Raw genomic sequence first — 14438 nt, 5'->3', positions numbered from 1 at the left:
AAAGTGCAAGTTGCCGCTTCTCTGATCTGTGGTTTGGATCAGAGGAAGCTTGATACCAGTTTGCATCCTGACCTTTCCATCTAGTTGAAATGACAACTGACACGAGATCGCCCAGATTGTTGCACATCCGTTGGCATTTTAATCGTCAAAAAACCATGTCATAGACCAGGCGTGTACATCAAGCTGACAAATGGCCTTGATCAATTCACTCTTAACCCTTTCATAGTCAGTGTTGGGAAGGATACTTTCTAAACGTATTTGTTACAGAATACATGCCCAAAAATGTAATTTGTAATGTTTTCCGTTACGTTACTCAATCTGAGTAACGCAGGAGCGCCACCAGGAATTTTGGGCCCCATGACAAAAAAATCAAATTGGGCCCCCTCTGCGCAGCTGTTGTCACCACATCTCTAGGACCTAACTGTCCCATCAAAAGCTTTACATAACTCTAATTAAAGGCTTGCAACTGTCTTGCTTCTTGTAGTTCAATACTAGTACTAGCACAATATTTACTGCTGGTGATTTGTACATGCATGCAAGTCTAGTATGCAGTTCACTATTTGATGCAAGATTAAAAGCAACCATAAAAAATGTGCTGAAGGCCATCTTTTACAGTCTCAATGTATTTTTATTGTAAAATTTAACAAAATGGAAAATTCTCTTAACAAAATTATTATTATTATTATTATTATTATTATAATTATTAATGAAAGACAGAGAAATCCCCACAGACTCCCTGCAATGATGCTAACTGGCATGTCATTGAACACAATGTTGCTCACCTTCTTCACTGGGACAGGGAGGGGCACAGTTAGGGGGAGACTGGGGTGCTGCTGACTCATCTGTTGTTAAGTCTGCTAAAAGGGGCAGGGACAATGATTTAATATGAATATCTTGCTAAACGTTTCCCTGCACTGATTAAATGGTGATTAAATGTAGGCTAACACGAGTCTGTAGCTAACTAGCTTATTTCACTATGGACATTAAGCCAACAGGTTAATACCACTCACAGACTATAGGCTACCCACCTTTCTTGGTGAAAAACTGGGTTACAGTTTGACACCCTTTCCTTTGTCTTTCCTCCCTCTCTTTTCTCTCTTTCCTTTTTTGAAAACCAGATTTTGATTTAACGTTACTTGGCAACATTGTGGTCACTGTAGTTCTGGTGCATCTTATGACTGCAACTAAAGACGTGTGTAATGACTGTGAATAAACTCGTGAAACAGAGAAGTATAATATGTAATCCATTGATTTCAACAATGTAACTGTATTCTAAATACCAACTATTTAAATTGTAACTGTAACGGAATACAGTTACCCATAATTTGTATTCTGAATACGAATGCCGGTACATGTATTCCGTTACTCCCCGACACTGTTCATAGTGTACAATGTAGACTGTGTAGAGTGTAGAAATTTATGTTAAGTATAATTTCAACAAAGGACAAAGATCCCTATGTGCACAGTTCAGGTAAGAGCTCAGGAACATTACCCATAAGCCCTAGAGACTGGAAGGTTTAATGCCACTCCAGAAGAGGATAGACTTTGTTTGTTTTAAGAGCTAGGTAAAATTGAGAATAGGGTTCCTTTTTTTTTTTTTTTACTCAAGGGGTGTACTTTTTAGTAAGCACTACAAACGGCTTCTCCGGGAACCATCACCTTATCGTGGTGGAGAGGTTTGTGTGTCCCTATGAACCTGAGGGCTGTGTTGTCTGGAGCTGTGTGCTCCTGGTAGGGTCTCCCAAGGCAAAGTGGTCTCAGGTGAGGGGCCAGACAAAGAATGGTTCAAAAATCCTATGAAAAATCGAGGAAGGGATGAAGTGACCCTGCCCGGAGGAAGCCCGGGGCCCCCGTCTGGAGCCAGGCCCAGATGGAGGGCTCGTCAGCGAGCGTCTGGTGGCCGGGTTTGCCACGGAGCCCGGTCGGGCACAGCCCGAAAAAGCTACGTGGCGGACATCCCTCCATCCCATGGGCCCACCACCTGTGGGAGGAACCGCTGGGGTCGGGTGCGCTGCCACATGGGTGGCAGTGAAGGTCAGGGGCCTCGACGGACCAGACCCGGGCAGCAGAGGCTGGCTCTGGGGGACGTGGAATGCCACCTCTCTGTGGGGGGAAGGAGCCGGAACTTGTGCGGGAGGTGGAGCGCTACCGGTTAGATCTGGTGGGGCTTACCTCTACGCACAGTCTTGGTTCTGGAACCATACTCCTGGATAGGGGTTGGACTCTTTTCTTCTCCGGAGTTGCCCAGGGTGTGGCGCCGGGCGGGTGTGGGGATACTCACAAGCCCCCGGCTGGCGCCGCTACGTTGGAGTTTAACCCGGTGGGCGAGAGGGTCGCCTCCCTACGCCTGCGGGTTGTGGGGGGGAAAACTCTGACTGTTGTTTGTGCATATGCACCAAACAAGAGTTCAGAGTATTCGGCCTTCTTGGAGACCTTGAGTGGAGTCCTGCATGGGGCTCCAGTTGGGGACTCCATAGTTCTGCTGGGGGGACTTCAACGCGCACGTGGGTAATGATGGAGACACATGGAGAGCGTGATTGGGAGGAACGGCCTCCCTGATCTAAACCAGAGTGGTTGTTTGTTGTTGGACTTCTGTGCTAGTCATGGATTGTCTATAACGAACACCATGTTCGAACATAGGGATGCTCATAAGTGTACTTGGTACCCTAGAGCACCCTAGGCCAAAGGGTCAATGATCGATTTTATAATCGTTTCATCTGATCTGAGGCCATATGTTTTGGACACTCGGGTGAAGAGAGGGGCGGAGCTGTCAACCCGATCACCATCTGGTGGTGAGTTGGGTCAGGGGGTGGGGGAAGACTCTGGACAGACCTGGTAAGCCCAAGCGGGTAGTGCGGGTAAATTGGGAACGTCTGGAGGAGGCCCCTGTCCGACAGACTTTCAACTCACACCTCCGGCGGAGCTTTTCGTGCATCCCTGTGGAGGCTGGGGGCATTGAACCCGAGTGGACAATGTTCAAAGTTTCCATTGCTGAAGCTGCGGTGAGGAGCTGTGGTCTTAGGGTCTTAGGTGCCTCAGGGGGCGGTAACCCACGAACACCGTGGTGGACACCGGTGGTCAGGGAAGCCGTCCGACTGAAGAAGGAGTCTTTCCGGGATATGTTATCCCAGACGACTCCGGAGGCAGTTGCAAGGTACCGAAGGGCCCGAAGGGCTGCAGCCTCTGCCGTGAAAGAGGCAAAGCAGCGTGTGTGGGAGAAGTTCGGAGAAGACATGGAGAAGGACTTTCGGTCGGCACCAAGGTGCTTCTGGAAAACCGTTCGCCACCTCAGGAGGGAAGCGGGGAACCATCCAAGCTGTGTACAGTAAGGATGGGGACGCTGTTGACCTCAACTGAGGAGGTAATAGGGGCGGTGGAAGGAGCACTTTGAGGAACTCCTAAATCCGACTAATACGCCCTCTATGGTAGAGGCAGAGCTGGAGGATGAGGGGGGATTGGCATCAATTTCCCTGGTGGAGGTTGCTGAGGTAGTTAAACAACTCCACAGTGGCAAAGCCCCAGGAATTGATGAGATCCGTCCAGAAATGCTTAAAGCTCTGGGTGTGGAGGGGTTGTCTTGGTTGACACGCCTCTTCAACATTGCGTGGAAGTCTGGGACGGTGCCTAAGGAGTGGCAGACCGGGGTGGTGGTTCCCCTTTTTTAAAAAGGGGGGACCAGAGGGTGTGTGCCAATTACAGGGGTATCACACTTCTCAGCCTCCCCGGTAAAGTCTACTCCAAGGTGCTGGAAAGGAGGGTTCGGTCGATAGTCGAATCTCAGGTTGAAGAGGAACAATGCGGATTCCGTCCTGGTCGTGGAACAACGGACCAGATCTTTACTCTTGCAAGGATCCTGGAGGGAGCCTGGGAGTATGCCCAACCAGTCTACATGTGTTTTGTGGATCTGGAGAAGGCGTATGACCGGGTGCCCCGGGAGATACTGTGGGAGGTGCTGCGGGAGTACGGGGTGAGGGGTCCCTTCTCAGGGCCATCCAATCTCTGTACGACCAAAGCGAGAGCTGTGTCCGGGTTCTCGGCAGTAAGTCGGACTCGTTTCAGGTGAGAGTTGGCCTCCGCCAGGGCTGCGCTTTGTCACCAATCCTGTTTGTAGTATTTATGGACAGGATATCGAGGCGTAGTCGGGGTGGAGAGGGGTTGCAGTTCGGTGGGCTGGGGATCTCATCGCTGCTTTTTGCAGATGATGTGGTCCTGATGGCATCATCGGCCTGTGACCTTCAGCACTCACTGGATCGGTTCGCAGCCGAGTGTGAAGCGGCTGGGATGAGGATCAGCACCTCTAAATCGGAGGCCATGGTTCTCAGCAGGAAACCGATGGAGTGCCTTCTCCAGGTAGGGAATGAGTCCTTACCCCAAGTGAAGGAGTTCAAGTACCTTGGGGTCTTGTTCGCGAGTGAGGGGACAATGGAGCGGGAGATTGGTCGGAGAATCGGCACAGCAGGTGCGGTATTACATTCAATTTATCGCACCGTTGTGACGAAAAGAGAGCTGAGCCAGAAGGCAAAGCTCTCAATCTATCGGTCAGTTTTGTTCCTACCCTCACCTATGGTCATGAAGGCTGGGTCATGACCGAAAGAACAAGATCCAGGGTACAAGCGGCCGAAATGGGTTTCCTCAGGAGGGTAGCTGGCGTTTCCCTTAGAGATAGGGTGAGAAGCTCAGTTATCCGTGAGGAGCTCGGAGTAGAGCCGCTGCTCCTTTGCGTCGAAAGGAGCCAGTTGAGGTGGTTCGGGCATCTGGTAAGGATGCCCCCTGGGCGCCTCCCTAGGGAGGTGTTCCAGGCACGTCCAGCTGGGAGGAGGCCTCGGGGGAGACCCAGGACTAGGTGGAGGGATTATATCTCTAACCTGGCCTGGGAACGCCTCGGGATCCCCCAGTCGGAGCTGGTTAATGTGGCCCGGGAAAGGGAAGTTTGGGGTCCCCTGCTGGAGCTGCTACCCCCGCGACCCGACCCCGGATAAGCGGATGACGATGGATGGACTACAAACGGACGAGAGGCTCATGGTCTGACATCGCTACTTGTGGAGATTAGTTTATAGCTAACCAATACTGCTAGCTCACGTTACAGCTCAGCCGAGGAGGACAGCATTAATGTTTACATCTGTCACGAGTACCAGTCCTTGAGTACGCTTCCTTCTGCACCGTGATTTGGTTGGCTGGGTGTTTTTCAGTAGAAAGAAAATAGTTCCTACATGAAACTGCTCACAACCAAGTCTATGGATTATCTTGAGTAACCCCTGTCAAATTCCATACCGACGACGTTTCTTTTCCAGGATTGTGCAGGTGCCGCCGGAAATTCCACCAGATGTCCCTAACATTAGATCGGATGTCCGTCACCTTCCGGTTTCTTTGTGTTGGCATTCTAAACTCCGGTGGATTTCTGAGGACTATGGTTAACTGCTCCTCAGATATCTGCAGGGTAAATCCAGACAGCTAGCTAGACTATCTGTCCAGTTTTCTCTCGCACGACTAAAACAACTTTTAAACGAGCACATGTTCCACCAAAACAAGTTCCTTCCCGAAGGCTATTTTGCAGAGGCACCGTGGCTCAGTCCAGAGCTTAGCAGCGCCAAAGACGATTGTAATTGGTTTAAAGAAATGCCAATAAACCAGAGTACGTTTCTACTCCCATCCCCGAATGTTGTGTGGACTAGCCAGTCCCTTCTCCGCAGCGCTCTAGAGGAAGGTCTGGCAATGCAAGACTATCCGGGTCATGATTCCTGGAAAAAGACATTTGTGTTGATTTTTTCAAATAATTTGTTTTTGTTGGCGCTTTGAGCACCACAAGCCGAGTGCCATCTAGTTCCATTATGTTGGCGAAAAGACGGACGATATCTCTATAACACTGGGCAACTCACAGCAAAACAATCTAGATTGATAAATACCACTACAGTTAAGAGGGACAGTATGTATTTTTGATTTTGGGGTGAACATTCCCTTTTAAGAGCACCTGATCTGGGATCACTACAAACTACTGCTTGAGGTCCACCAGAGTGTATATTAACCATAAAATACATGTAACGGACCATTCATCAAAACCAAAATTAGATTTCCAGTTAAATAATAGCAACTGTATTAAATGTTTTAGAGAGGTAGCCTAGTGCAGCACAGTGTTAATTATTGTCCAACAGCATTTAATACTGGTAAAGCTGGATATAATGCCATTATTACATGTACAATCATGCTGAATTACTACTGAAAACATGTTTAAAAAAAAAATTGGAATGGACTAATGGTTTTTTGTCATTCCATTCTGTCGTCACAAAGGACTAAATGGAATTTAAATGGAATTTAGTCCTTTGTGACGACAGAATGGAATGACAAAAAACATTAAGTCCATAATCATTGATGCAATATCACTAGCAATGATTTATTCCATGCTGCGGCAGATGCCAGAGCTCATAAAATAATGCCCCCTATGCCACACAGACACCCACCCAAACCCCTAAGATAATTGTCTACCTACACGTAAGCTCAATTTCCTTTAGTGGTCTACGGAAAGGGTAGATAAAGTCCTAGAAATCCATCACTTTGTGTTGCCCTTTCAGTGATAAAAATCTGTTTTTGAATAAGTTTTGCCTTTTCTCCTCTTAAAGGAAAATCTATTGTGACACCAACACTTTTCTGGGCTTGTTTTTTTTGTGAGTAGAGGCATGACACATTCACCAGAATGGTATTGGTTTTGAAAAGGAATGCACGGACGAGCAGACTTTAATTTATTTTTTGCTCCGAGCGTGTGATGTGCTTTTTGATTGGCCATCAGTCCGGACGATTACCGCCACATCAAGATTAGGGTAAATTGATGTCTCTGTGCGGGGCAACAGCAGTTTGTTTGTTTTGTTGTTGTCGTTGCATAGACATCGGGGATACAATGTTCATCTCAGACCAGCGAGGGTGACTTTGACAGCACACCAGAGGGCTCTCACAAGACGGAGAGAAGAAATGAGAAAATGTGATGGAGGTAAAAGAGAGAACAGCCTAGAGAGGTGGCAGAGGCCAATAAATGCAGACAGGGAAATCTGCAAACAGCAAAAACTGTACGGAGGAGTAAATATAAAGAGCTTTCCTCTGAGGCTCTTCATGCAATCGTCCCTGTCATATTCTGCAAAGCTTTGCTCGCCTGTCACAAAAACAAGGTTAGCTGTTTTGCCGGCTTAGTGGCCCCTCTCTCTGTGGCAGATACAAAATGTTTTATTAAAACCTGTTTGGAAAATGTCTTCCTGCGAAAAGAGGTACCAAAGATGGATAAAAAAAAAAAAAAAATAACACCGGAGGCTGACAAGCCATCAGTGACGAAAAGTTCCCGCAGAAATGACCTGCGTTCATGAGACAGATGAGTCACCTTGATATTTTTCACAATGTTGCATTTTTCAGCATGGTGTCCTGTTGGGTTTAAATCCAAGCTGCCAGTCTGCTTATAAAAGAATGTGCCCCAGTTTCATAGAAAAACAGCAAAATATGTCAGAAAGAGGTGTGATGTGATTGTTCCGATATGGAGATTGGAAGAGGAAGCCTTGGTAAAATCGTGTCAAAGGCTTTGGATTTTCTCGTACTATTTGTAGCACAGCTGGATTGTTGTTGCATCCCACAAGAAGGTAATGCTCTCAATATATACATTAGAATTCCTGCAAGTGCTCTGAATTGACCCAGTTAGGTGCCAGAGTTTAGATACAACACTTGGCGTCCCAATTTCCCAATGCACCAGATGTTTGGATGCTTGGCACCAGGGGACAGGTAGGAACCAGATCAAACTGTCAAAAGTCAATTTTCTGAGGAAATAATCCATCTGTCAAGGAATAAAAGTTTGCTTCTGGAATATAAAATGTACTTATATAAGAAAATAGTTAACATTTCAAAGTACCTGTTTCCCTCAGGCTATAATTCTGTTATAATTGCAATCTAGACCTCCTCAAGGGGCCACATGCATATGTATGTGGAGGCCTTTTCGGCACACACACCCACCAGACCATCCACCGACACGCTGAAGCATCTCTCTAGAGAGAGGCAGCAGAGTGCGGCTGAACGCCCACAGAGTCTGCTGCTTCCGAGCCGCTGTCTGTTTAGTCAGATGGAGCAGAAAGCTGAGAGTTCCTCCAGCAGAGAGTCAACCTTGTTATCCAGTGGCCGAAAAAGTAAAATTCACAGCACAGCAACAGCATCAGGCAAGTAACATCTAGTTATCCCCCTGACGACTCGCACACAAAACACAACCCAAGCCTCATCTCACTCGTTGGGTCAATATATCGCGGGCTAATATAACCCAGGCAGACAGCCCAGGGAAGGCTGGGGACCAGAGCGAGAAGCATGTCCCAGAATTGGCAGTCCTGGTGGGGCCCCACACACACACACACACACACACACACACACACACACACACACACACTGCTGCAAAGTATTCACAAGCTGTGGAGGGGAGTATGAGGGACATGAGAGACAGAGGGAGGATATTATGAAAGCTTTGTGGAGTAATATCCGGAAAAGGTGCCCTATTCAATCACAGAGATCCAGAGGCTAAGCTTGTCATGTAATTAGATGCTCTTTCATTCCCACTTCCCTCCATCTCCTCTTCTTTTTCTGCCCTTGCATACTCAATGCAACACACACACACACACACACACACACACACACACACACACACACACACACGTCATTCAAAGCTTTCAAAGAAAAGGCTGTACTTTAATGAGAATAACACTCACACATTAATGACACCTCTGTTCTCTGGGTTGTGCATGGAGGCCAATGCCCCCCTCTGTGTAACGTGCCAGGCATGACTGTTGAAATGTCACCCAGATCCCAGCGGGGACGCACGCAGACGTGAAGGGATGGAAAGAGATTTAGGGAAATGAGATGAGGATTGCGGAAAGATAGAGGGGGTTCGGTCAAGGGTCGCTCGGAATGGAGGGAAAGGTGGAAGAAGACGGTTGAGAGGTGTAGGGTCAGACAGTGGGATTACAGAGTGAGGGAAGGAGACACGAAGGGGTGAGGCAATTTCCAGGCAGAGAAGACCGATGGGGAGGATGGGGCTGGTAGGTGAGAGGGGTTGATATAATGATATGGGGGGAAGGATGGAGAAATGGCAAAGGGTAAAAAAAACGCAAGGCAGGAAAGCATGATCTCTAATCCATTTGCCCGATAATTGGCTAAGTAAGTCAATAAATTCATATCATGCCACAGACGAAACTAAGCACGTGCCTCTATCTTAGTGTGAGAAATGTATATCTAAGTCATCTATCTGTAAAAAGGATGAGCTCCAGAAAGCTGATTATTTTCGCACTCTTTTACTGTAAGAGTTGAGAAAGGAACTGTAAGAGCACGCGTGCATGGAAGTATTTGCTGGCAGTCTATTTCTGTGCATGTTGGTGTGTGTATGTGTGTGTGGCCTCTGCAGTCGTCTGATTTACCGTAGCGAGCCTTTTAGGCTTGGGTAAGGGAGCTCCTCCATCCCTCCTGCGTGGTCCTCCCCCGCAGAAATGGACATCTATTTCCGTGAAGATGCTGGGATAATAACAGTGGTGGTTCCGAGGAAATGGCTCTGGGTTATTTTTATGCTTTTGTCTCACTGCTCTCCAGCAGGCACGGTTTCTGGAGGATGGCCGCCCCGTGTTTTGAGCTTTGTGTGTCTCCCAGTGGTCTAGTTTGCCCTGCTGTTCAGAGATACTGCTACTGTGTGTGTGTGTGTGTGTGTGTGTGTGTGTGTGTGTGTGTGTGTGTGTGTGTGTGTGTGTGTGTGTGTGTGTGTGTGTGTGGGTGTGTGTGGGGGGGAGTATCTGCAGGCAGTGTTGGGCAAGTTACTTGAAACATGTAATCATTAATTTATCATGATTACATGTCTTATTATAGTAAACATTTCAAATTGAAAAAGTAATTACTCAACAGCTAAAGTAGCATAATAATTAGGGCTGTCAAACGATTAATTTTTTGTAATCGCGATTAATCGCATATTTTATCACATGATTAAAATTCTATTATTTTGCATTTCAGAACAGTTTTTAAGTACATATTAACAATCAAAAGCAATTCTTACCAGTGTATCTTGATTGGGAATCAAATGAATGCAAAGAAAGTTACTTTATGAACTTGATTTTAAGATTTGTAATTATTTATTTACTGTAAACAAAAGAAAAATGTGTGAATCTGTCATTATTGCACAATTCCTCCAAGTACCTAACTAAAAAACTAAAAATCCCTATCCTTACTAGAGTCAATGTGTGTACTAGTGTTTAGTAACTCCTAAATAATGTTGATTACTCACTGACGTCCAGTGATCACCGGTTAATGAGACAGCGTTTGCAGCACCTTGCAGCAGTTCAGTGTGGCTGCTTTCTCCGTGTCATACAGGCTGTGTGTCCGTGAAAACTACTGTCTCCCTCGACGGCAACGAGACAGGCCAACCGTAGTACGTCTTTAGGACCAGAGTCCTCTACGATGCTGACAGGTCTGCAGTTAGTTGCCACCCGTTTCGCAAGAGCTGTAGCAAAGCCCTTATTAGAAATTCTTTGGCTGTAGTCATTTTTTGGGATTTGGTTTCATCCACAGGTCGGCAACTAGCATGCTAGCGTTAGCATCACGTTAACTGAACTATATGCTTAGCTAGCTCCTTAGATGGTAGCTCAAGCTTGACGTGCTTCAGTGATATTTTAATTCAGCTTTACACAACGTGCATATGGCTTTCGACTTGTCTACGAGCCGTCCGGGAGTTTTGGAAAATAAAAAGCTCCATTCAGAGTTATTGCTGCTGTGTTTCTCCATCATGCCTGTAGCCTGCAGTAGAAGGATGTAATACGAGGAAGTGGCAGCTTGATGATAAGTAACGGTGCTGCAAAGGGTCAAAATAGTAGCCTGTTAGACACGATGCAAAGCCGAGTTAAGTGTAAAATAAATTAATAAATGCCGGCATGCAATTAATGCGATTAAAAAAAATTAATTGCGTCGCATCGGCCCTTAATCGCATCGCGATTAATGCGTTAACGCTGACAGCCCTAATAATAAGTAATGTGACTAATCACATTACTTATTATATTACTTATAACACTATGGTACACAAAGGGGCCTTTAAACAACTCAAATCCTGCATACCCACAGGTCACACCCTCTTTCATAACGTGTACTATGTAAATGGAGACATTGAGATTTTACAAACAGCCAGTCTACGGTTAGTATTAATTGACCATCAAAAGCCTCAGACGTCAGCCTCAGTCTGTGCCTGCCATGTACAGTATTACTATTGCATTGAAGTCACAGAGCTAAGCATCCGATAAAAAAACGAGAGAGAGAGAGAGAGAGAGAGAGAGAGAGAAAGCAGTTTGTAATTCCCCCAAAAGATGGTAGAATAAATTGACAGATTGCTGAATTTGTACAACATGAAGCAACTTTTCCCATGATTATCAGTTTTTATATTATTATATATTATTTATATATATATACATATATATATATATATATGTATGTGATTTCCATAACTGTGTGTGTGTGTGTGTGTGTGTGTGTGTGTGTGTGTGTGTGTGTGTGTGTGTGTGTGTGTGTGTGAGCGTGCATGGTTCAGCACCTCAGAAACTCTGAGCGATTGTATCCAGCACAGTTGTTCTCTGTCTCCTAACTGCTCGAGTCTGTCCTGCTGAGACTAGCTAGAGGTGAGGCCTCTTCCTGGTCCAGGTCACAGCTATGCATTCTGGGTCTGACAGTGTCAGGGCAGAGGAACAGACACACCATAAACAAAGGCATGCACTCACGGTAAAAAAGTTTATCTCAACTTCCCTTGTTAAGGATTGGGGTGGTTCTGTCTCTCATCCCAATTTTTCTCTTTCCATCTCTTCTTCTCTGCTCTCAGAGGAGGAAGCAGAAGCTCCGAGGCAGGCACGGCAGATAGTAAATTTAGTTTAAGTCTCCGTGGAGTCGGGAGACAGAGTATTTTTCTAATACCTTGCTACTACCTCTCTCTGTGCTCGAAAACATGTGAAGTCAGCGATTTTGATGCACTAGGCAGGCCCACGACGCTATCTTGGAATGAGAGCCGTTGTGAGGGATGAACACAGACCTTGAGTATTTAAAGGCAAAATTTGTACAGAAAGCAAAGAACACATTTTCCTGGAAGAAAGTGTAATGCAACATCCTGCCCAAGTATTGCTTTACCTTTACTTCAGTGTACAACATTTACAGAGATTTTTACATAAGTAGCTGATTTAAAGTGCCCATATTATGCTCATTTTCAGGTTCATAATTGTGTTTTGAGGTTGTACCAGAATAGGTTCACATGGTTTAATTTTTTTAAAACACCATATATTTGTTGTACTGCACATTGCTGCAGCTCATCTTTTCACCCTGTGTGTTCAGGTCTCTGTTTTAGCTACAGAGTGTGGCATTCTACTTCTGTACCATCTTTGTTGGGATTCGCACACGCGCAGTAGCTAGGTATGGATCACATCAGCTAAATAGCTGTTTCTCTAACTTCAGTAGTACAAGGCAGGATTAGCCGGGAGACTTCTTCTAAACGACGGCGCACTTCCAACTTTGCGTGGAATACCTGCCGAACAGGGACATGTAAGTAGTTATTTTGTAGATTATGGTGAACTTGTGTGTGTTGTAGCAGTGTTTTGCCATTGAGAACGAGGGGGCTAACCGCTAGCATGCTAGCGCTAGCATGGTTTAGCCCCCTCGTTTCGGCTAGTGACGTAGAAAACCCTGCCGATTTTCACTAGCTCACCTGGAAACTGAAGGCAGTTTACCTTCAGAAACCCGTATCACTCAAAACAGCATGGATGTTTTTTTTTCCGAGTTGGTATGCGTGTGGAAGCACCAGAGACACAAAATAACACTCCAAATCCCAGAAAAAGTGTTTTTTTCATAATATGGGCACTTTAAAATCTGCTTCAAGCAACAGATACCACATTCCTAACCTCTGACTCCCAGAAAACCTTTTTGTGAGCAATGCATTACACAAGCATATTATGCGGGCTAGCTTAGTTCAAACCCACAGAAATACATTTTAAATTATAATGATATTCAAAAATGTACTGACCTGATTCAGTGAAAATGTCTAAAAAATGGAAGAGCTGTATCCCTTTAAAGCATAGATGAGTTCAATGAAGCACAAGAACAAGGAAAATAATGGTGCCAAGTGGGAAAGGAGTTTTATCTAACTTTGAAGGGAGGAAGAAATGAAGGGGAACACTTGAGAACATTGCAGTTCAATTGGTTTAAAGAGAACACATTGTACCATGAACTTTCCAATGCAATTCAAACAGATTGGGACAGCTTGTGGCTTTGTCATTTTAGTCCTTAAGTCAATCATGTCTCCACATTCATGTTTTTTTTCCTACTCCATGCATCAAGGCTAGCCAACTTGATTGACAAGAGAGGGAATAACGAACCAGATAAGCAACCACTGCATTATTGACGATTTTCTTAATATGAATAGTATAGTCAGGTGATTTTAGGTTTGATGCACACGTCATTTACCATTGTCCATTTTCTTGGTTCTTTGATTATGTAACAACTTGAGGAAAACGGGACAGGCAGCGGAATTGACGCCAAGCGTGATTCAGGAAACCAAAGAGGTTAACTAGTGGACTGCTTGTAGTTCATTCAACCCCAGACATCATCTGCAGTGTTGGGAAGTAACGGAATACATGTACCGGCGTTACGTATTTAGAATACAAATTATGAGTAACTGTATTCCGTTACAGTTACAATTTAAATAGTTGGTATTTAGAATACAGTTACATTGTTGAAATCAATGGATTACATGACGATACTTCTCTGTTTCACAGGTTTATTCACTCTCGCATTTCCCAGAAGCCCCAATATGAAAACGAAAAAATTAGCTATTTGCGTGATTACTGATAGAGGTAGAGATGGAGCCGGAACCGGCACAACAGAGCCAGGGCAGGACTGCGTTTCTATCTTGGAAATTCAAACAGCATTTCACATTGAAGAAAGAGAAGGGAGAACGAAATATAACTGTGCACTGCAGTGCAACCTCTGCTTGCCAGCAACCAACTTCCTTTCAGCGTCCAAATTACTCCACCTCCAACCTGAAGAAGCATCTTAAAGTAAGTTACTTTTAGCCAAGGATAGTCGTCTGCTGTAGTTTTACTGGTCACCTTGCTATTTTATAGTTGACGTGCGACTTTACATTCTCCTACATGCTGATTTACTAGCCCCAGAGCCGTTGAAAGACTAGCCCCGTTTGACATGTTAGCTAACGTTAGCTAAAATTAGCTCATGGTAGTTTAGACTGCGGTTAGATTTTTGTAGTATGCAGTTCGGGACTACAAATACAAAAATCTATCTGCTTGTTTAGGTACACATTCAGCCGGTTGGAACAGAAGAACACACCAGAATAGGCCTGTTTAGTAAGCTGTATGTGATGGCCGCATTCCTACTTAGAAAATGCAATTCAATGTGGAAGTAATCCAAGT

This window comes from Sander vitreus, chromosome 14 (genome assembly GCF_031162955.1).
Source record: "Sander vitreus isolate 19-12246 chromosome 14, sanVit1, whole genome shotgun sequence".
Classification (NCBI taxonomy): Eukaryota; Metazoa; Chordata; class Actinopteri; order Perciformes; family Percidae; genus Sander; species Sander vitreus.
The sequence above is the reverse complement of the archived record's forward strand: the minus strand, read 5'-3'. Positions refer to the sequence as shown.